General features: G+C 41.0%; 1 protein-coding gene across 1 annotated transcript in view; it reads left to right on the forward strand.

The window, feature by feature from the left end:
* Positions 1-24,256, forward strand: part of LOC115740139 (TMV resistance protein N-like) — a 206,813-nt gene that overhangs the window by 77,779 nt on the left and 104,778 nt on the right. The window lies entirely within an intron of this gene.

The raw sequence follows: 24,256 nt of genomic DNA on the forward strand, positions 1-24,256 counted from the left end.
TAAAATCGTTGATAATGGTCTTATAAAACTTTTCAAGGTGCCAACATAGGGCTTTCGAAATTGTATGCTCAAACCCCTTTGGGTCTCTTTCCTATTACATATTTCTATCCTTTAGCGTAAGACAAAATCAGAGCCTACGAGTAAGGGACAGTATTACAATAGTTAAATACTCAAACATGCATTCGCAAACTTCATCATGTTTGCGTCAGATGTTATGCATCCACTCCACGATATTTTACATTACCCGGATGGCGATTCGTTTTTCTTCTTGATTGCAATTTTGATCATACTAGTTGATAGAGCTTTCTATCTCAACTTTCTTTAAAATCCAGAATGATGTCCAATAAAATAATTTTGCGTCCCTGTATTTTCTAAAGACACTTTTTATTTGTCAGAATTTTCTAAAGATACTTAAATAGGCCAAGTGCGGCAAAAAAAAACTTCTATTACTGTGACAAACCTATGACGACCTTTCAATGTATCAAGAAAAAGGGCATGTTTGACCTACTTTACCAAAATAACATCTACTAATATTTGGTACTTCCTTTAGGAGGAGGGAATTTTTTTTTAAAAAAAAACTTGTGTAGAGAAAATGATATGATTTCAGTGTTGAGGAGATACCATGAAACCCATATCAAACAGACTTGACAGAATAGTAGAGAATGCTATTCTTTTGTGATAATAATAACATGTTGTGCAATTTATTGAAGACTCTCTTCTAATAAGAGATGCTCCGTCTCCCCGGATCCAATTTAGATGAACAAATGTAATTCGTGTTTTATTATTGGGTTCTATACGGGTTTAATTAGAATTTTGTGCAGCTGAGATTATGTTCGAAGATATATAAGCCATTGTTTCCACCGGGATCGGCTTGGCATCGTCACGAGGTGGCGCAAAGCAGAGGTCCGTGGTGGTGCGGCCCCACGGGCAATGGTTCACGTGCTACGAAGAACGTTAGGGCATCATGGTGGGCTCCACCAAATTGGTATTGCTAGAGCCCATGTGAAGCGTTGGGAGGTATCAAGATGACTTCGTCGACACGAGGCTTTTTTAGAAAATTGGCAATTTCCTAGGGACCTAATCAGTTCAATACTGTTTTTAGGGATGCCAATCGGTCCTAAGATATTCAATTCTATCAATTTTGTACCAAAAGTTTGTGTAGAATTTCAATGCACTCTATAAATCGCTAACGTGATAATCTACTCATCATCGTCTGTTCTTTGAAGCACACCTCAACGTCAATGATTTTCGAGAAAAATCATCTATTGAAATTTCACGTAAAAATTTAGGATCGAATTGACAAAAATGAAAATTTATGACTAGATTTACATCCGTACAATGGGTTTAGAAATAATTAGACAATTTCAAATAAATTGTTCGCTACACCACTTGAAAACAGGGTATATTGTTATTTGTCCTTCTTCAAGTACTTTATGTATCGAAATATCAAGTACTAAAAATAAAGGTTTTAAAGGTTTTTTTTTTTTTTTTGGTAAGAGGTTTTAAAGGTGTTTGACAAGAGAGGAAAAATAAGCAACAAATTTTACTAGCTTCGCCTAACACGGAATTATGAAATTATTGAAAGGTTTGGACAGTATAACTGGTCAGATTTTAATATCCGAAAATGATTTCATGCTCCAAGGATATTAAGTGCACTTAATCACATTAATTGGCAAATGTATAACCATCGTTGTCGATTTATAAATATATTATATCTTACCACTTTAAGATGGTGACGCAATGGTGATAAATGTTTTAGTGATTGCCATGTTATATTAAGACACAAAAACTCTATGTCTTGTTGAGAAACTCGTTTTTTTTTTTTCTTTTATGATCTGTTTGAAAATTTGTGTTTGTGAAGTTAATGGACAGAATTTTAGCGAGATCTTGTATTTTGGCTCACATTGAGAAGAGTAATGAGATGATTAAGTTCGACCTTTGGAGCACAGAATTGCTTGTCAAAGTTTATGGTGCGAGACGCAAGGTTGTAGAAAAAATAATCGTTAATTCTAAGGAGATAATTATCAAAAAAGTTATAAACCTACGGCATTTGTGCTGATACACCTTCATCTTTCCACCTTTAGGGAATTTGAATTGGCCATTTTAACCCTTCCTGTGAAATACCGATATGAAACCCCTCTTAGTGAACTCATAAACCTTTTAATATGACCAATTAAACATTTTGACAATTTTTCGAGCCAATCCTTCTAACAAATTACTGATGTGGACTATGTAGTAGGTGGATTGACGTGAACAATATTTGTAGTTTTCTTAATTTTTTTATAAAAAAATTTATATATATATTTTTTGCGGTGCCAGCAAGGGTTACCGACTTGGCGATTGCGAAGGCCTCACTTGCGGCCAGCGAGGTCACAAAGGATCTTCCTAAGGGCATCACGGCTTCGCTTGCGACTAGCGAGCCAACAAGGCGTGAATCCCCTCGCTAGATCCGAGTAAGGGCTGCCTAGTTCACAATTGGCGGGGAAGGCTCGCGACTAGCGACAGGCCACTATGCCGGCGTTTAGGACATTCACAGCCCCGCCAATCACAAGAGAGGTGGTCCTCGCCCAAACCGGGCAAGACCTTCGTGGCAAGCTAGGGTCTCTAGTGACTCTCGCTAGCACAAAATGAAATTTTAAATTTTGTCCAAACCAGCGCTGACCATGTAATGTAGGACAACCGGCATGCATTTTCGTGATTTCCAACCAATATTGGTTGGAATGACTGAATAGACAATCTATAAAAAAGTTTATGATTAAATTAGCTAAGTTAAAAATTTACAATCAACCAAATATAGGGATTATTTATTTTCTGCAAGACAAGTGCAGCATAATACTTAAATAAATAGAGTAGTACTTCAAGGAGAGTTCAGCACAAGTTCATGTGTGATACTTTCTAACCTTCTGCTGTAAAACACTTGATTGATTAAGCGATCTTAACTTCGTAATCTAAGGCTGGAAAATACTTGATTGATTAAGCGATCTTAACTTCGTAATCTAAGGCTGGAAAACACTTGAAAATAACAAAGTGGTCTCAAAGGTACTTGTGACATGAACAGGCCGCATTAGTTTGATACCTCGAACGGCTAAATCTTCAAAACCTTACAAATATAAAGCCGTTGGTCCAAGGGCTGGACTGTAGGGTGAGTTCATTTTTAAACTTTACAAGTACAAGGTGGTAGGTCAATTCCTGACATAACATCATTGTGGTGTAGTCCCGTCCACTCATGCAACTGTCTTGCCGAGCCAAACCTTTCTTCGCCATTAGCCTTTCTCACAATCGACATGGAAAAGTATCTATTGAATTTTATGGTCACAATAAAAGACAAGGAATCAGGGTCGCCAGTCCCTGCCTAGGTTCGAGTTGCAGCCCTCGTCTAGGTTTGAGGGAGTCTTGCATTTATTTTTTTAATTTTTAGAAAATAGAAAATGGAATGACTAAAGAAAAAAAATTAATTTTTTTAATAAAAGATAAATGACGAAAAATGCCCCTAACTAATTTATGAGATGCCCTTTTTGAGACCGATTCTGCCACTTTATACTCTTATTTGAAACAACATCCACTTTAGACTTTTACTTGAAATGAGGTCCACTCTGAATTATTATTTGAAAACATGGGAGTATTTTGGGCCTTTCTTTGGAATTTTCTCTAAATAGGAACTAAAAATTTCACTAGTTACTGTTGAGAATTACCATTTCAATATTAAACTCCTATCATAATTACATTTCACCATGTAATCAATTCGTAGTCAATTATTGGAAATATTATGAAAATGGCGCCAATGGTTGTTGGGGTGAAGCAATGCCACGAAGCTCTTGCTGTTGATCGTTGACTGCAGAGCCAAAGCAATACCACCGAAAAGGAATGGGGAAAACGATAAAATAAAATAAAAAAATCGAGTAGATAGACCACTTTTTTTTTTTTTTTGTCAAAGATAGACCACTTTAATAGGGTCCTTTTGTTCAATTTTGAAGAATGTCTTTGGAAAAATACAAAGGTCTTCAGGCTAAATGAGGTTGTTTGAAATGCAAATAACATTTGGTAAATTGTACTTTAAAACACATGGGAAAGCAATTTTGATTTAAATGGTGTTTGGGAAGCAAGCAGCGAGCCTCGGACAAGACTCTAGCGAGGCTAAATATGGCTGTTAGAGAGCCAAATTTGGCACTAGCAGCTTGGGTCACGAGACCTAGGCTGATCGTCGTCGGGGTCTTGTGACCCATGTGATGCCTAGGGTCTCACGACCATAGGTGGTGATCACCGACCTCTTCCATCTCCTCTATGCAAATCATGAGGAAGATGAACAATGCCGATGAGCAGTACAAACTAGCATTTCAAAAATGCTACTTTACAAAGGACCTCCGGACTTGTGTTGGGCGAAAAGTCATTAGAGGAAACGCAATTGGATTTTCCCAAAGTTCTTCAAAAAATGAATCCAAAAGTCATTTTAATTTGGCCAAGCAACTTTAGAGCTCTAAAACCCATTCCAATTGCTGAACCAAACTAGGCTATGTAGTACCCTTTCTCCTCATCCTTGCCGCTCTTCTGTTCTCACTTTTTGTATCGTGGCTGCCCTACTACTAAGCGCCTATTTATCATGGTGATTAGGATTCTTATTCCCGCAATCCTGTTATGGGCTTGGCTTTTAATCCCTGTGGGCTTATTTTCAGCCACATTACAAGCAAGAATGGCTTTTATTAACATTAAACTCAAGCACTTACATGGGCATAACCCATTTAATCAAAATTAAGTTCAAAACCCATATCCATTCCCCCATGGCCGATGTGTCTCTCCATGGGCTTGGCCGAATTTTGCTTCCCTCGTGAGCTTAGACCAAATTTACTTAAGGTTGAAGTCATTTATTTAAATTCATCCATCGCCGGTCCAAGTAAATGTAATTTATGGACCTATCTATATGCAAAATACTCGCAAACCATATTGCATGAAATCACATGTTTACACTAAACAAGTTTTATGTATTTAAAAAATTGCATTTTGAAAATTACTTATCTAGGAAAGTTCATATTTAAGCTTGCGTTTGCATCAAAGGTAAAGTTGTATATCTACGTTATTTGGAGTATATTTTACTTTCCTCTCGTGCACAATTTGAGTGCCATAAAAAAATGAAAAGTTACCATTTTAAGCTAGAGACTTGGGATTGCGTGCGTTACCCCTCTGATTTTGGTTTACATTTCGTTTTCATGTTTAGAAGCTCATTTAAGGGAAAGTAATTTACTTAGGGTGGTGGTGCGTCCATGTATAGCATGATGTATAATCATGTTTCCATTGATACATTTGTCTATTTAGTAAATTTTCATGGACGGTTCCACGTCCTTAAGGATTGTAATTCAATTCTTACACCGAAATGCACATGCATGTTAGGAAATAAAAATCACTATGGATAAGTTTCCTCCAAAAGAGAGGAAGCACGAATTCTTATATGACATCAACTGTCAGCACAGAACTGGAGAAGCAAAAAATCAATTCTCAGATTCTTCTGCTAATTCAAGATGGAAGACCAGAAATGCATATTGTCTCCGACCACCTTGACGATTTTCATTCTTGGTCTCATCTGCATTCTAAGCATTTCCCCTGCTAATGCTGCTGTTGCATCAACCGACACAAGTGGCTCATTGTCGAATTATATTATCCAAGTACGAAAGCCGTCGGACGAATATTCCTCTGCTTCAGTGGATCTCGATACATTGTATCGGTCATTTTTACCTACCACAGCGGCTAGCTCAAGCCAAGAGCAACGAATGGTTCACTCATACCGACATGTGCTATCGGGGTTCGCGGCCAGATTGACCGCCGAGGAAGCTAAAGCCGTTCGGGAGAAGGACGGTGTTTTGTACGTGCGTCCGGAGAAGGCGCTCTCTCTGCACACAACTCGCACCCCCGACTTCTTGGGATTGCACCAAGGAGTCGGACTCTGGAAGGACTCAAACTTGGGTAAGGGCGTGATCATCGGAGTGATGGACAGCGGGATTTTCCCCGACCACCCTTCCTTCAGCGACAAGGGGATGCTGCCACCCCCAGCCAAATGGAAGGGCAGGTGCGACTTCAGCAGAACATCCTGCAACAACAAGCTCATCGGTGCGAGGTCTTTTGTAGGCTCGGGTACCGTTACGCGAGCCGATCCTCCATATGATCATGTGGGCCATGGCACACACACTTCCAGCATAGCTGCCGGCGCTTTTGTGAGCGATGCCGGCGCACTTGGTAATGCCAACGGCACGGCCGTAGGCATGGCGCCTCTTGCACATTTGGCAATGTACAAGGTTTGCGAAGCTAACGGGTGTCGTGAGGGCGACATATTAGCTGGGTTCGACGCGGCCATCGAGGATGGTGTTGATGTGCTTTCTATCTCTTTAGGAGCATTTTCTCAGCCATTCTTCGACAGCATGATTGCAACGGGTGCATTTGCCGCCACCCAAAAGGGCATCTTTGTCGGCTGCTCCGCGGGGAATTCGGGGCCATTACACCGCACAACGGAAAACGAGGCACCGTGGATTCTCACTGTTGGAGCGAGCAGCATCGACCGCAGCATCAAGGCTACGGCGCGGCTCGGGAACGGGCAAGAGTTCGATGGGGAGACCTTGTACCAACCGCACGACTTCCATCCGGTGCCACTTCCCCTTGTTTATCCGGGACTAAATGGAACTCAACCCTTGGCCCAATGCTTTCCCGGATCATTAAAAGGCCGATCGGACCTCCAAGGGAAAGTGGTTGTGTGCGACTTGGGCGACGGAAGTGCGCGAGTAGAGAAAGGTCAAGAGGTCAAGGATGCGGGTGGTGCGGCCATGATTCTCGCGAACTCCCACCGGGAGGGATACACCACATTGGCCGAAGCACATGTCTTACCCGCCGTCCATGTGACATATAAGGCGGGGAAAGAGATCAAGAGCTACCTAACCACGGTGTCGGCGCCGAGTGCCACCATCTTATTCAGAGGCACTCGGATTGGGAGATCGGTCGCCCCAGCTGTATCATTCTTCTCTTCCCGTGGCCCCAGCATCCAAAGCCCGGGCATTCTCAAACCGGACATCATCGGCCCAGGCTCGAACATTCTCGCCGGTTGGCCATTTCATTTAGACAATTCTACGGATGGGAACCACACGTTCAACGTGGAATCTGGAACCTCTATGGCCTGCCCCCACCTCGGTGGTGTGGCAGCGTTGCTCAAGAGCACGCACCCGGACCGGTCGCCAGCGGCCATCAAGTCCGCCATCATGACCACTGCCGCTACCTCCAACATGGAGGGTCGACCCATACTGGATGAAACGCTCAATCCAGCGGACATTTTCGCCACCGGCGCAGGACACATCAACCCATCAAAGGCCGTCGACCCGGGTCTCGTTTACGACATCCGACCGCAAGATTACGTTCCGTACCTTTGTGGGCTCAACTACACCGACTCCGAAGTCGAGCGTATAGTTCAAAATAAGGTCACATGTTCGACCACAACGAGCGTACCCGATTACCAACTCAACTATCCATCGATTAGCGTGAGGTTCGAGGGTTCGGCAACGAATGTGAGTGTCACGAGAACAGTGAGGAACGTCGGACCCGCGGAGTCGCGTTACAAGTCAATCATCGAGCCGATCAAGGGTCCGGACTCAATTAGCGTGTACCCGAGTGTTCTAGAGTTCACAAAAGCGAACCAGACAGCGAGTTTCAAGGTTGACTTCACAAGAAAACTTGACAGGAACGCAAGAGGGACACCGTCCTTTGCTCGAGGGGCGATCACGTGGGTATCCGCTCAGCATTCGGTTCGAACCCCTGTCTTTGTTGTGCTTGAGTGATTGCGGAGTATCCGGGGTTTTCTCCCTATGTATGCGTCCTGAATAATCTGTGGCTTAGTAAATTTTTGAAAAAAATAAAATAAGTATTCATTTAAGTTTTCATAGTATCGAATAACGTAAAACCACGTCTAGATTCAATTCATATTGGAGTGAGCGGCCCGAGGAATTGAAACTCGAGACAGTTAAATTGACCTTTGAGGATATTGTCATTTCTCACCTTGTATTTATCATGATCCCTGTTGTCACTATTTCTTCACAAGGATTAACCTAGACTTCTGCTCCGTCAGGAAAATTAGATCAAACTTCGATTTGTGGAGGTTGCCACAAAAAAAGAAAAAGAAAATACAAAAAATTTGGGTTGTCATCCTCGTCATATGGAAAAGTTAGCATTATTCTTTTGATGTAGAGTACACGGCTGCCAAGTTAACAGTGTTCGATACAAGATTCATTGTGCACATATCATAAACGGATCAATTCGTCTTGCGTCCCATTTAGGACACGCTTGGATATATTTAAGTAAATAGGTTGAAGTCAACACAATTTGATGTGTTCAGAGTTGATTTGATGCAACTGCAGTTAAAGTTTAGTGTATTTGTTAGGGGATAAGAAGATCATGAGTACCATAACTTTCATACGACGCCGGTAGAGAATCTAATGATGCTACATTCAGCACCAATGATGCCCTATCTAGATTTGCACTTTACATGTAGAATACAAAGAGTCAGGAAACTATAGCTCAAAAGCAATTTCGCGATGAGTTCACCTCAAGAATGGGAACTACCTTGAACTGCAAGTTTGAGTTAGGTTATAGTCGAATGAAGAGATCAGCTGACAGTAATAAGAACAATGAAGTACAATGAGCAATATACACAGGAATGAAGAGAAAGGATGTTGTCCAACTGCATCTTGAAGACCTTTATTTCGTCCTCGTTGTGATTGACTACTATCATACGTTGAAATCTACAGCTATAGGTATACTCAATCTCAGCATGAGCATCATATCCTAGGGCCACAGCAAGAAACATAGCCACGGTGTTGCGCGGAACAAGCGATCAAACAATAAAATAGACAGAACAAGAAAATAAATCGGACATCGGATGTACGTGGTTCAGTCGTAGAGACCTACGTCCACGGGGAGAGCAACAACGAATTCCACTATAGAACGAGTGATAAACGGAGATTACAGACCAAACTCGAGTAACTCAAACACTCTTAGTGTTTCTCAAGCCCCAATTACATTCAAGAATGCACATAGTGTTTAGCCCCCAATTCCTAACGAAATAATCTCGCAATCTCACAAAGGAATTAACACAAATCTAACCTCAAGATTTAATCGGCTTCGACACTTGAATTTTGATGTAATTCCAAGAACAAAAACTTCACTCGTCGGATGAACGGCATGAAGACACGCACAAGCACTCACATAAGCGGCGCTTCTTGACTCGCATCAACAACGGCACTCCCCAAGATTCCCATAACCGTATCTTTTATATACATGGGGCATGGAACCAATATTAGTCCGATTCCTACGAGGAAACATTGACAAAAGAAACTAACTCTATCCTGCTGAACGACCCACGCATCTTGATATTTGAAATCCAAAATCTTTTGGATAAAGATCAGCACCAAGTTTCCTCTTAAACTTCCTTCTTACGGTCAAAGTCCAACTCCAGTTTGGAGTCCTTGGACACTTCGTGCAAATATAATTCAATCTCGAAGAAGGCAGCCACAAAATCGAATTTGGACTTTACTTTCCACCGCTTTAATTTAAACGAGTTTTTATCTACAGGCTCATACTCGAGACATATATTTTAACAATCTCCACCTTGGCTCGATGTTTGAGCCATTATCAATCGCTTCGTTAGTATCCGAACTCCATCGCTACTACTCTTTCACAGCCCCAATGGGCTCAACCGCCACAGATACCATCCAAGTCCAAGCTGCACTTGAACTTTGCCATAACCGAGGATCTCAACAAAACACCAACTCCACATGCACTTTTAACTACTTTACAAGAACTTTCTGATACAAGTTCATTAATCACAGATAAAGCAAAACCACTATTGCATCCATATACGTTAGAAGATCGAACATGTACCTTGTTAATATTAGCGATTACAGCAACCTTTGGCTCTACGGGCTCCACCTCGCTACAAGCATCATCTGTGTCGATTACCACGCTAGTATCCGCTACCTCGGGAGTTTCTGGTTACAACTTCACCTCAAGCTGAACACCATCTAGATCTGTATTTATCTTGCCACAAACACTCCTAGCCCGAAGTACTGGAGACTCGTCAAAGGTAACTTTTCTGCTGCGAACATGTGAATTTATATTCGAGTACCACAACCGATAACCACACTCACCTCGTGAATAGCCATGGAATATGCACATTGCCCTCACATCGAGCTTACCATCACTTACTCGATAATAACACGGGCAACCAAACATTCTAAAAATAGAATAATCAGCAACGTTACCCGATCACACTTCTTAGGGAGTCCGATATCTGATTGCGATCGATGGAGATCTATTCATCAAGTAGCTCGCCACACCAAGCGCATCCGCTAGAATTCTTCTAGCCATACCAGCACTAGAGATCATTTTACGAGCTGTCTGTAGTAATGTTACGCTCATCAATTCTGCAAATTGTTGTGGTCTACTGGCACTAGTGCGATGTTTCACTATGCCCTTTATCATGCAGAATTTATTTACCAGCTTCGAGCGGAACTCCATGCTACTGTCGGTTCGCCCATGCTTGATCGATTTACCGGTCTCCGTCTCGATCAAAGCTCGCGATCGCGTATTCTTGACAACAACATCAAACTTGTGCTTCGCCACAGTCACCTAAGTCTTCCTCGAGCAATCGTTAGACCCTCGAATAGATACCAACGTCTTCGGAGCGAAACCCGTGAATGTCTCACCTTGAAGTTCATACAGACTTCCATGCTTGATTCCTTTCATTATCACCAAGGCACCTCGAACAACCTTTACAACTCCACCTTGTGAAAAATACCCGCATCCAGTTGAATCTAGGGCAGCTAAGGAAATTAAGTTCTTTTTCAATTCTGGAATGTATCTTACTCCGATCAATGTCCTCATAATACCATCATGCATCCTTATTTTAACATTACCAACACCCACAACATCGCATTCAGCGTTGTTCCCCAACCGCACTTTACTACTATCTCGTGTGCGATATGTAGCAAACTAGTTTCTCTTTGGCGTAGCATGAAAAGAACAACCAGAATCCATAATCCATCCATCAAAAAATGAATTTTCAGTGACGGATAAAACACTATCGACACCATCAAAATTTTCTGCTACAGCTGCAATATCATCCGTAGATTCAGCTCTAATTCCCTTACCCGTTTCATTTTTCAGCTTTAAGCAATTCCTTCTAAGATGCCCTCTCTTGCCACGGTTCCAACAGACAGCACCGCTTGTCCTGGATCGACTGCGTCTATTCAAGTTTATACTATTTCTGCTACCACGAGTATCGGTTCTTCCTCCATTTTCACCTACTAAAGCGGTAGATACATATTCGCCTGATTCTCTTCTGCGGATGTCCTCGCTCAGAATTAAATCTCGAATACCATCAAACGTCAAACTTGTTGACCCGGATGAATTACTAACATCGGTAACAATAGTATTCCAGCTATCGGGCAATGAGGATAATAGAATCAAAGCACATACCTCATCTTCAAAGTCAATATCAACTGAACTCAATTGACCAACAATCACATTGAATTCATTGATATGATTAGTAACAGACGCACCTTCGCTCATCTTCAAATTAAACAGACGTCGCATCAAATAGACCTTGTTGATCGCAGAGGGCTTCTCGTACATATCCGACGGGGCTTTCATCAAACCCGCAGTTGTCTTCTCTTTAACGATGTTAAACGCGACGTTACAAGCCAACGTCGGCCGAATAACACCCAACGCTCGTCTATCCAGCAATTCCCAATCAGCTTGCTTCATCGTCTCTTGTTTCTCCCCGGACGGGGGCAAGTGCAGCTTCATCTGATATAGATAGTCTTCAATCTGCATCTTCCAGAAACCAAAGTCCTTCCCCTCAAATCTATCGATTTTCACTTTTACTTCTTCCGTCGCCATCGATTCGCTTCAACTCGATAAACCTAGCTCTGATACCAATTGTTGCACGGAACAAGCGATCGAACAATAAAATAGACAGAACAAGAAAATAAATCGGACATCGGATGTACGTGGTTCGGTCGTAGAGACCTACGTCCACGGAGAGAGCAGCAACGAATTCCACTATAGAACGAGTGATACACGGAGATTACAGACCAAACTCGAGTAACTCAAACACTCTTAGTGTTTCTCAAGCCTCAATTACATTCAAGAACGCACACAGTGTTTATCCCCCAATTCCTAACGAAATAATCTCGCAATCTCGCAAAGGAATTAACACAAATCTAACCTCAAGATTTAATCGGCTTCGATACTTGAATTCTTGATGTAATTCCAAGAACAAAAACTTCACTCATCGGATGAACGGCACGAAAACACGCACAAGCACTCACATAAGCGGCGCTTCTTGACTCGCATCAACAACGGCACTCCCCAAGATTCCCATAACCGTATCTTTTATATACATGGGGGCATGGAACCAATATTAGTCCGACTCCTACAAGGAAACGTTGACAAAAGAAACTAACTCTATCCTGCAGAACGACCCACGCATCTTGGTATTTGAAATCCAAAATCTTTTGGATAAAGATCATCACCAAGTTTCCTCTTAAACTTCCTTCTTCTTGTCAAAGTCCAACTCCAGTTTGGAGTCCTTGGACACTTCGTGCAAATATAATTCAATCTCGAAGAAGGCAGCCACAAAATCGAATTTGGACTTTACTTTCCACCGCTTTAATTTAAATGAGTTTTTATCTACAGGCTCATACTCGAGACATATATTTTAACACACAGCACCCTAATCCGTGCCATTCCCTTTTAACAGGCTATACTGGTGAGAGGATTCAACGGGAAGAATCATTGCATGCAGATCTAATGAGAAGCCCGAGTAACTGGTGACCTATGAGGCTTTGGAGCTGAAATCCAAATATTAGCATTAAGCATATATCTATAATACTTAAAACAAATCTCAAATTCCATGATGTCATTAGCAGCAAATGAATGGAAAAGGACGGGAAAATGGTGAAGAGAAATGATTTTCATCTACAGAGTTTCATGAAACAGAGAAGAAAACCAAATTCATTTTATCAATGTGTAGAAGAATTAGTTCGAGGCCATCTTTTCTCTATGTAATGAGTTTCCAAAGCATGCTAAACATCTCAGAAGCATGAAAGGTCAAGGTCTGATTAGTCTCTTGAAATATTTGCAACTGAAGAGCTCGAATCCGAGAATTACTCGACCAAAAATTAATTCACGTTAGGGATCAAGGAAGAAAATACTTCTCCCAATGAGTCTATAGGAAAAAAAAAAACTTTTCAAATGCCAACCTGCCTAAGAATACGCAGTCTAGAGGAAAGCTACATTTGATAAACGGGGCTTCAGAAAATTGGCCAAAAGAAGAGATTGGGTATCTGAAACTCTCGTTTACTGGGGCAAATTCTACACCTATTCAGAGCAATCATCATATGACTGAACAGCACTCCACTGAAGCAACTATATTTAGTGTCAGTCTGGATAAGTGTAACCACCATCGCAAGATGTGACCTTATCCTTGATGGAGCAAACTCGTGAATGGGTTCTTATGGAACTAATGACCCACTAGTTCTATGCTTCCAATTTCACTAACCTTTATAATTACAAAAAATTCCAATGGGCCAGCATGTCGATGGACAATTCTCCAGACCAATTTTACTGAAAATAAAAATAAAAATTAAACATATGGACAAGTGTGTGAGCTAGCGAGAGAGAGACAGAGAGAGTTATTCAACAAGATCTGCAATTATCGAAAGCCCCAGCTACAGCTCTCCATAGCTGGTTGAGAGAATTGATTGAAAAGTAGAAATAGAACAAGGCTTCCTGAATTCTTCTCAATCAGTATGAATGGGGATGAGTGCTCAGAAGACCACAGCGTTAGATTTTCAAAGAGCTTTTCCCGAATAACGCAAAGAAAATTTAACTTTTTAACAAATTTCCGGATAAACTATTTCATCATCTATTAAACAACAATTTAAGGCAGAAACATGAAAAAGATCAACAGTAACTAGAAGTGGGTAATGTGAGGTTCTCAACTCAGATCAACAACAAAGTGCTGTTGGCCAAAATTTATAGAAAGGGGTGGAGAAGCAATGATAGACATACATTCTGAGTCTCATTAGCCCTGTTTCTTCCTGCCACCGTAAGGTGCCCTTCCTCAACAATCACATAGCTGTTCCATCAGGGTATAATATGAATAAAGTACAATGTGAAATCATTTGCTAATTAAGACTGAAAATACTAATTATCTTATTTAGAAAATAAAGTTAAACATATCTGCAGTGCACCCGGTTGCTGAAAATCAGTTTCTTACCCGACTCGAACTTCTAGGCTGTCCAAAGCAAGCTTCGCCTTACATGAAAGAAGCAAATGAGTCTCGTTACTTGTTAGGAGAAAACAAATATGAGTGTAAGAGAGGATGAATCCATATCGTGTAGCTATAATATCAAGATCTTGCAGGTCCTGTATAATAATATACTGGTACCGCAGAAGTTTGTCTTTCATTAATCAGGTGCAACTCAAATATTCAAGAAGCATCCAGGAGTTTTAAATATGGTAGGTACGATGTCAATGTGAGTAGCATACAATAGATGGATCGCCTAAGCTCACGATTTTACATTAAAGAAAATAAGCCAATGATTGATCCAGCTTTACTCTACGGGGTTTTAGATGAAAGTCAAATGAGCACAGAGGAAGACAGTTCAAGCACTTTTGTCCATGAAGGATTGAACATGGCTGACTTCTCTATCGAGCTCTCTCTCTCTCTCTCTCTCTCTCTCTCTCTCTCTCTCTCACACACACACACAGAAGTATCGTTTATAACCTAAGCAAGGATCATTATGTCTAATTATTATAAAAATCTAGCTTTGGTTGAATTAGAAGGAAAATGGTCAAATCATACTCTTCTTCTTGAACTAATTACACACTAGAGTATTTCTAACAATATGCCCATATAACAGAAGCATCATTATTCTCAAGTTTCTCCTGCCTTCCGAAATGTTCTCCCTGGAGGAGAGATCCTAGAGAAGTTCATCCTTCTTGAAGACAGTACCATATCTTTCATGGCTTCACAAGACTTATATGGCAAGTTCCTCGGATTGGCTCTCTGCATTGTTTTCACTGTAGAAGATAGAGAAAAGGAAATGTGTTTCTACATCGTGCCATATATGAACGACCAAAAGGCGGAATGTGCTGTCAAGAACTCTTCGTTCATTTGATTTGGCCCTCAGCCTCCGTTGTTCCTCGCGCAAGACCCACTAGATCTGGGTGTCCCGACTGCCGGAATCGCAGCCCCGCCGTCGTCCCGAGAGCATGGAGCCAAGATTTTCCGTTCGGGGTGAACAGTGCCGTGAACAGTAACGTGAGAACAGTGTTTCGTGAACAGTAACATGTGAACAGTGATAGGTGAACAGTACTCGTGAATAGTAACCGGCGTGAATAGTGCCGCCGGCCGGCCGTGAACAGTAACTCAGGCGGGGAACACTAATTTTCGACACCGGTCTCAAAGTTCGTGCCGAGGAATTTTCAAGGATCGCCAATAATCGTCGTGGACTGGGCCGAGTTTGTGTCACCGCTGTTCGAGTTGAGACCGCCCGAGCTAGTTAAAATTGTGAGTTGACCCTAATCCTTGGTTAGGGCGCTAATTGCGTCTAGGATTAGTTAGCTAGTCGATAGGGCATTTAGGTAGATTTTATTATGGTCGGATTAGTTAGAAACCCGGTTTAGGGTAAATGACCATAATCAATTAAATTAGAATTGTCTGTGGCTAATTGTTGTTAAATGAATTTGATTGTATGTTGTGATTTGATCGCGAGCGAGCGATAGGTTAAGGACGAGTGATCGATTGGCGATTATAAATCGAATTGGCTAATTAATGACTACGGCACGAAATTGAGCCTTTATGTGGCCTAATCGAATTGGTTTATTCGTGTTGAATTGATGACTTTGTTTGGGCGGATCGCCGCGTTGAAATGTTGATTTGAGTATCCTGGATGCTCGTTGAGTGAATTGGTGTCCGCTTGGGAATTAATTGTTCTATGTGTCTTTGCGGTGTCTATTTGGCGGTTTGCATATGCATATGACCGTGTGCAAGATCAAAGACATATTTTAGCATGACAATGGCCTTGGGCCGAGTCTTTGAACACGTTTGTGTGAGCATCCGGCCTAAATCAAAGAGAATAAATTGATTGATGTGTCGGGTGTGCTGTATGGTCATATGACGGAACGATGATGGGTTTTTCTGGCAAGTTCGTCCTGTACACATAGTACACACCGTACCATATTTATGGAACCACACGACTTGCCGGAAGCACGATAATTCATGCCTCGTATGGTACGTACGGTTTTAAGGGATTATCGGATGCCGGTCACGGCTTGTGATGGACCGTGGCCCCGTATAGGGATGCCTACTTGCCGTGCCGTGTAGGGTGCACTGGATACACTGCTTGTAGTAGCCGTTGCCGAGAGGGAAAAGGAACGTAGCCCGGTCCCGCCGGAAGAATGAGGGATCGCATTAATTGTGAAAGTCGATCACGCCGATCGCGTGGATCCTCATCATTGTGGCGCCATGAGCGCGATCATCGTTAATAAATGGACTTGTGTGGTGTCCAGTGCATACTTGTGAGTGTGATGCGTGTTCAGTTGGTTGTCCAATGTGGCTGTTGAGTGGAGTCAAGCATTGCATTATGTGTGGTGAAGGCGTGGTAAGTATGCATGTTGGTGATTATTGCCATGTGATATGATGGCTGGATATATGTCTATATCGTGATTTTTATAATTCTCGTGTTTAGGAGGTTCTGGTGAATCGGTGTCATAACCGAGCTTAGGCTTGATTCATCGAGATTTATATCTCATCCCGTTGTGGGAACCACTTTCGGGTCCCAAGTGATGGAGCTTTGCGGATCCCAAGGCCAGGTTGAGGGTAGTCTTTTGGAGTAGATGAGAAGTTAACCTTATCTGATCTAGTAACCTTTTGAGGTCTTAGTGAGCCGCCCCGAAGTATGGGGTTGTATATATTTCTGTAGCTCGGTAGGGTTAAGACTCATCTGCCGTCTTGTAACTGTACATGTTACCTTTTGATTATTTGCCTTGGTATGTATCTCCTGCTATGCTATCCCTGCTTGTTTATATGTTGTTTGGGAGTAAACCGTTTCCGCATGCGTATATAATTGAAAGGTCGATAACGCGCTGGGACGTTATCTTTCGTGACCTCGTGGCGGTTTGGTAGGTGTGTCGCGGGCTCGAGAGTCGGGGCATGACAATGTGCTAAGGTGATGGCAACTAGATGATGATCTGGAGGTTGCGCTCAAAGACAACCAATTTGTGGATCTAGCTGCACTTTGTGAGGATTCTGATGGATCTACAGGTTTAAGAGAATTCTTAAGGAAATGTCATCTACCTACAGAGGAACCGGAATTCAGTGAAATTCAAGAAGATTAAATGGGAAGAGGCGAGTGTAGCAATGTGTTGGGTTACAGCTCTTTAAGGAAGCAATCATTAAGCGAGCGAGACAAATTATGACTCTGTTGTTGTTCGAGTAACAGATGGCTTTTCAGTTCGATCTCTCGTGATAGTCAAAGATATGTGAATGCAGAGAGAGTGACTTGGCATACAAGACGCTTGAATTCATCAAAACAGGGCATCATTTCTGGCTCAAGTGTCTCGGGCATGGTGCGATGCGGGAGCAAAGCGAGGTTTTGCCAAAAAAGATTCTAGTCATTTCCACGTTAGCCTCAGACCATGCCATGGAATTGTGAGGAATTAGGGAATCCGGCTGATATGCAAGCAACAAGACAGTGATTTGAGGGTTGTTAATCCCGCAGACTCAGTGGAACCAGCTCTAGTCCATGAAAGCAGAGTCTTGGATCTAGAGATTTAATAATGACTGTGCTTGAATTTTTCAAACACATGAAATGTGGATTTAGTTTTTATGTCTTTGAAATGACAGATTCTGTAAATGTCATTAAAGATTCTACAGCAGAAGCAATCTGATTAGAGTCTTTCCAAAATTGCATAAAGAAAGGGAAGAGAAATTATGTCCTTTTGGGTGGAATAACCTAATCAGCGATTTTTGACAAGTATTTCTTTATTATTAGAGGGAGGAAGAAGCGATCTACATGGTTAGGAATTCATTTTCACGCAAAGTAGGCGAGGACTTCTTCCAAGGAATCTCTCCTCATTCCATGTAACTCGTTCCCCTCCTTTTCTTTCAATCGAGCCATCCATCAGTTGCCTTGCTTTATTTCTTCTAGAGGTTAAGGGCGCATATGGTAACAATTTTGAAGTAGAATTTATGCTATAAAAGTGTTTTTAAAGCAAAAATTTATTTGGTAACGCATCTTCCGAAGCGAAAATCCGTTTGATAACGCAATTTCGTTTTTTTACTTCTGAAGCAATTTTTTTATTTCAAAAGTTGATTTTAAGGAAATTTCATAAGTAAAAAAAAAAGTTACTTCTCTCCAAAAGTTAAAATCAGAAAGAGACAATCCACCATCGGTGACCACTGTCTGTTGCTGCCGGTGGTCGACGTTTACCACCTTGGTCTCCTCTCGGCCATTAAATAAAAATATTTTTTTAAAAAAATAATAAATAATTTTTCATAATGTAAAAAATCATACGATTTTTCACTAATTGTATTGCATGAAAGTGTCTTAGCAATTTCATTTTTTTAATGAATTTTAAAAAATAAATGTTCCATGATTTGGTTAAATGACATTCGGCAAAGTCACAATCATGGAAAAGTGGATTGAGCAATTGACCCAAGTTAGTTGAATGGCATCTCACAAATATTTTAAAGTGGATTGAGTGATCCTACAAAGACATAATTATACTATTGTTATTGTTGACTTTGAATTCTCAAGTCATCTGTCTTGTTTCTCAAATTCTTGAAAGCAAGGAAACTTCATGTTGAGGAGGCAAAATGTATGTATGGTTCTGTTTGTCAATATTCTTCACAATCGTCAAAGCATTATGCAGGGTTTGTGAATATCATTTTCAAATGTACTCAATTGGAATTTCTACTTAGGTTCTCAACAAGTACGTGACCAAATTATTGAAAAGCATTGTTGCTTGTCATAAAGCAACTCGTCCAATGGTATGGTAGATTGAATGTATCATGATGCATCTATGAACTAGAGACGGTTTAGGCATGAAAAAGGTATATATACTATGCTCATTGTGATATAAACCACACTAGAGGCACAGGTAAGGAAGCACTGAAACAACCTATGCTTTTAGCGTGGATATCAGCTCAGCCATCATATTGATTAATAGAATGTTCCCCATTAAACTGGTCTCTTTTTGCATTAAACAAATGAAAAATTATATGTAAATTTGTCAGTTTTTGCATTTCACTTTTCTTGAATAACATGCATTTTAGGTTAGGATCAATAATTTTTTGTAGAAGATTTTGTGTTAATAATGTTCCAGAAGTAGAAATTTTCAACCGTTACCAAATTAATTTCTGTTTCAGAAGTAGAAATTTTGTCATGTTATTAAACGCCTTTCTACGATTAGAAATTAACTTTTAGAGCAGAAGTAAGAATATCAACTTCTGATCATAAGCTGATTTCTAAAGCATAAGTAGAGCCATGCGAGCCCTAAAACTCATGGGACGGGAAGCGACTCTTCACATTTCTTGTTTGGTGGCCTCTCGGTACATCTATCAAATAGATGAGTCGAGTTAAGTTGGATCGGATTTGGGTTGGGTTATGGATGGCCCGATTTGGCCACGGCAAGGGCGGGCGAGGGCTGTGATGCCCTCGCCGTGGCCCACGAGGGCAAGGGCCGTGACCACTCCCTGTGACCCGCAAGGGGCTTCGAGAGGATGCTGAGTGGCTACTACTTGGATACATCCATGTGACATACTTCTTGATTCCTATTGCCAATGAATAATAACTTAAGTTCCTGATAATATGCCGATCATTTGCGAATATCAACCTTTTGATGTATAAACAGGTCGCCAGGTAACTAAAATATTTGATAGGAAGAAAGAAACCAAGGCCAAACACTGGTTCCTTAGCTGACGCCATTGCACAGCATCACGATGCAGTTAGTGGTACTAAGAGACGGCACGTTACCGGTGACTACATCAAGCAACTGTCTGTTGGCTACATTGACTGCCAAGTTGATTTGCAGAAGATCTTGATTATAGGGATAAACCGTAACTTCTTTGTGGCGGCAAAACTGTTGGCGATCGAAAAGGGGTAGCAATCAGCAAGGAAACGAGAGAAAATGTTTCGAAAGAAATTTGCGAGAGAGTGAGTTATGGATGCTCAAAAATCAGCCGAGTTCCTTCAATCGATGCTTTTAGTTCTTGGCCTCTCTTAGCGTGTATGTCGTGTGGTGTCCAGCGATAGATGTTTCAGCGGTGGCTGTTGGTGGATGGATGACAGCCGAGAGGACAATCAAGAGGGAATGAAGATCAAAGGAATCACCAAGGGCTAGAGAAAATTTGTTGAGCTCCATTTGCGTGGGAAGGTGCTCTGTGTCTGTTCTGCCCCACTGTAGAGCGCGCCGAGCCCGAGCTTAAAATGGAATTCACAAATCGTTCGATGAGAGACAAAGCAAGAGAGTCAGAATTCTGTTTGAGGGCAGTTGATTCGCTGGAGCTATTGCCTCTTCCTTCTTTTCAGCTTCATCGCTATCAATCGATTGTCTGATGGGTTATATCCTAAATCGAATAAGAACAATCACACAGAAAATAAAAAAAGATGATACACGAGTTTACCTAGGTTCACCCTAGAAATAGGGTTACGTCCTGTAAAGGAATTCCACTATGATATTTTAGATTTTCCACCACAACCACTTGTTACAATGATCCCTCATAAAAGTGCAATATATAGGACTTAAAATGGACCCAAAGCCCAAGCCTATTCGAATCCCTTTGATCATAGAACAAACGGGCCAACTTAAAACACAAGCCTAAAACCCGATGTTTCGTAGGGGTCGCATGTCGTCAGTTCATATTTCAGTTTCTCTAAATTCACGTGGGCGTGACTGCTATGAGAAACAAGGGTCTCGCAGTATTCGCTAACTCCTACATTGTCTATACCATCTCCGAAACAGAGCGTGGATGCGCATCTCCACCAATCAATCTTCTCTCGTGCTCTTTCACTCTCTTCTAATGCATCAGATTTTAAGCTGAGGATCTCACATTGTGCAGGAAAATTCACGACAACAACCAGAATACACTCACAAGCTCGGGACGTGCGCGAGAGCTAAGGAACTGAGTGCAGCAAGATCGCACACGCACAGACTGAGAAAATATCTCTCCCATCTTCAGCGCTCTGAACCAAATCCAATGTCAACCCCTGCGGTCGAAGCCAGTTGCAGCTGAATATCTTGGTCAAGCAATTTCGTCGCTGAATTTCTCCATCGCCAAGCTTCGTCTTCATGAGATTCTCCAAGAGTCTTGCAGTGTGTTCATTTATTAGCAGGTAGCCATTCGGATCTCCCTAAGGTAGGATGCAATCGATTCATCGAGAGTCGATCATACAATTGTTCTGTATTGCCTTTTGTCGAGAGTTTCAAGGTGTTATCTCAGTTGCTGTCTGTTATTTGGTCTCAGATTCGTTGATTCCTCTCTAGCAATTTTTTTGGCAGGATTTCTCATGTTATAATCCTCGCCAATTGATAGGAATTCCTACTTGTGGAACACCTAACCCTTCATGATCACCGCCTATTCGACGTTTTGCGTCAAAGATGATTATGACGAATTGTCTTCATCATCGATCAATCTGAGATCTCATAAAAGGCCATTCCACCAAAGTTCGAGAAAGAGAGTCTTCGACCTACTTTGAATTCAAAAGAAGCGGGAAGAGTTATAAACTTCACCAAGCTTGAAAATGACAAAGTAGTTGATGATAAATGCTCAAGGATCGGAAGCTAAGTAGTCCCGATACCAACACGCGACAAGACACGACACGCCGACACATTACTTATCAGAAAATAAAGAATTCTGACACGTTGCATATTAAATGTATATTTTCATATATACATGATGAATTTTTTGTGTACATACGGTGAGTTTCCTTTTTTTCTTCTATTAGGGATTCACAATTAATTTTTTTTATTGGCTGGGTAAATTAATATTGGGATGGCTACGTAAATGACTTGAGTATTTATATTTTTCATAGATTTACATTTTGACCGCTTGAAATTGACCTGTGTGTGTCTCAATGGCGTATCGAGATGCTCGATTAGCGTATTGTTGGCGTGTCCGGAGCAATAACCACATGTCGATCGCATGTCGGAGAGTATCGGATACGACACGGAGGCCCTGGAAATTGTCGGTACATGCTAGATTGGAAGTGTAGTTAAATTGAGTAACTATGGATACATAAAAGCGGTTAAGAAATTATCGACATATGTAAGCAGTCAAGTTAAGAAATGGATATCGACCTAGAAATCGAAGGGAATTTAGGACTTATAAATAGAAGAACTACAGGGGAAAGAGACATGTTCAATTACGTCAATTGCCAAGATTATGCTGATTTCCTATTTGAGTATCGTGGTAACGTTCATGTCAATGTTTCCATTTGAGTGTGATTTGTACAAACTGTGATTAGTTTCAATTCGAGCAATGTTTTTTTTTTTGGTAAGGTAAGTATGAAATTCGAGCAATGTTTATGCCCTAGTAATCTTGTTTTCAATTAATTTCATTCCGCGCTTGCCAAAATTGTTTCGTGGAGAGCTTGATCACTTTAGAGCCAAGCTAGAATTAGAAAGTAAGCTTGTTATTTGTTTTACCAATCGCTTGATGGTGGGATCAATTTAAGTCGAGCGAGTTTGCCACAACATTATCGTAGAGCTAAACATGCGGATATGCAAAAGTGATTGCACTATAGCAGGATTCTAAAGTTATCTACCACCGATTCAAGAGGTGGCGCCCATTATGTAGCGCTCTGTCCTAATGAGGTTCAAGAGGCAGCTTCCACGACATAACAATTTGTCCTGTGTTGCATTTGGTTCGCATTGTACACAAATGTCAGTCCACATACGATGCACATGCATGATGTCATCCGTTCACATATCTCATGCTCGATACTCCACACAATGAGTAATGATTCCTCAAGCATATTGGTGGTATTCACTATTCAATAAGAGTAATGATTCCGGAGCCGAAGGAATGTGCCCAATCTACATACCAAATTGAGCTGGCTCTAGAAGAATTTGTTACATGTCTGCTCACTAAATTCCAATTCGAAGGCCATATTGTTTCATAAGAGGTGGATTATGGCTCAAAAATGTGTCAATCAAAAAGCATGATATATAGTCTCTACCTTTCCCTTTCGATAATACGACGAGCAGTGTACAAGACCTAAATTGAAAAAGGTGAGCTAACCTTTTTCAAGGAGATGAAAGAATTTGTTTTCCATATAAGCAAAAGAAGGTTTTTTTTTTTTTTTTTCAGTTTAATATGCCACGCCTTTCCTTTGAGGGGGCCAGATAGGGAGAGAAGACGAGCAAAGACTTTATATGTTTGATCGAGTCAGTTTTGGCTTTTCGGCTTCTCCATGGAACACGGCATTATTATTGGCTGGCTGGATTGGAAAGCTGTTCTCCAATCAAGACCGTCTGGAATTATTGGCCATAGATATTTATTTTATGATGACCGGCAAATTCTTTAACGCTAAACTCAACATTGAACAAAAGATTTGTGTCCATTGGTCATCCAGCTAGCGAGGCAAATATCATTTTCAACGGAGAAAAGTTCCACGCGCAAATGGTCGACACATCTTGCGCCGTACGCAGTGGTGCGTCTAAATATGGTTAAAGATAATCTGGATGAATTTTTATATCTATTACGCAATCACAAAATAATTTCCTATCTTCTTTGAATATTTGCAACCAGAACTTCCAATTTCACGTCCTCACTAATTTTGGAGCTTGAATCCGAAAACACTTTTTTTATTTAATTATTACTTCCCACATTTATCCGAATATGCATTTCTTGTTCAATTTCATATATTTATGGAGATCAAGTAATGTATGGCCTATCTTGTAGTTGGACTACGGGATATAAGATAGTTGAGGTGTAAAGTTCAGTCCAAATTAAAAATCCAAGTTGCTTCTGCACATGGACAACTTTCACGTTACATTAAACAAAGATTGGTGCACATGGTGCCATCGCATATCTCGTAATACCTTCTTCATTTCAAAATGACATCGAAATTAATTAGTTGACGAATTGATTAGTGTCATATAGCCACGGCGAAGTATCTCTTTAATGAGATCAACACTTTATTATCCAAATAAGAAAAAG

This window comes from Rhodamnia argentea, chromosome 1, assembly GCF_020921035.1.
Source record: "Rhodamnia argentea isolate NSW1041297 chromosome 1, ASM2092103v1, whole genome shotgun sequence".
Classification (NCBI taxonomy): Eukaryota; Viridiplantae; Streptophyta; class Magnoliopsida; order Myrtales; family Myrtaceae; genus Rhodamnia; species Rhodamnia argentea.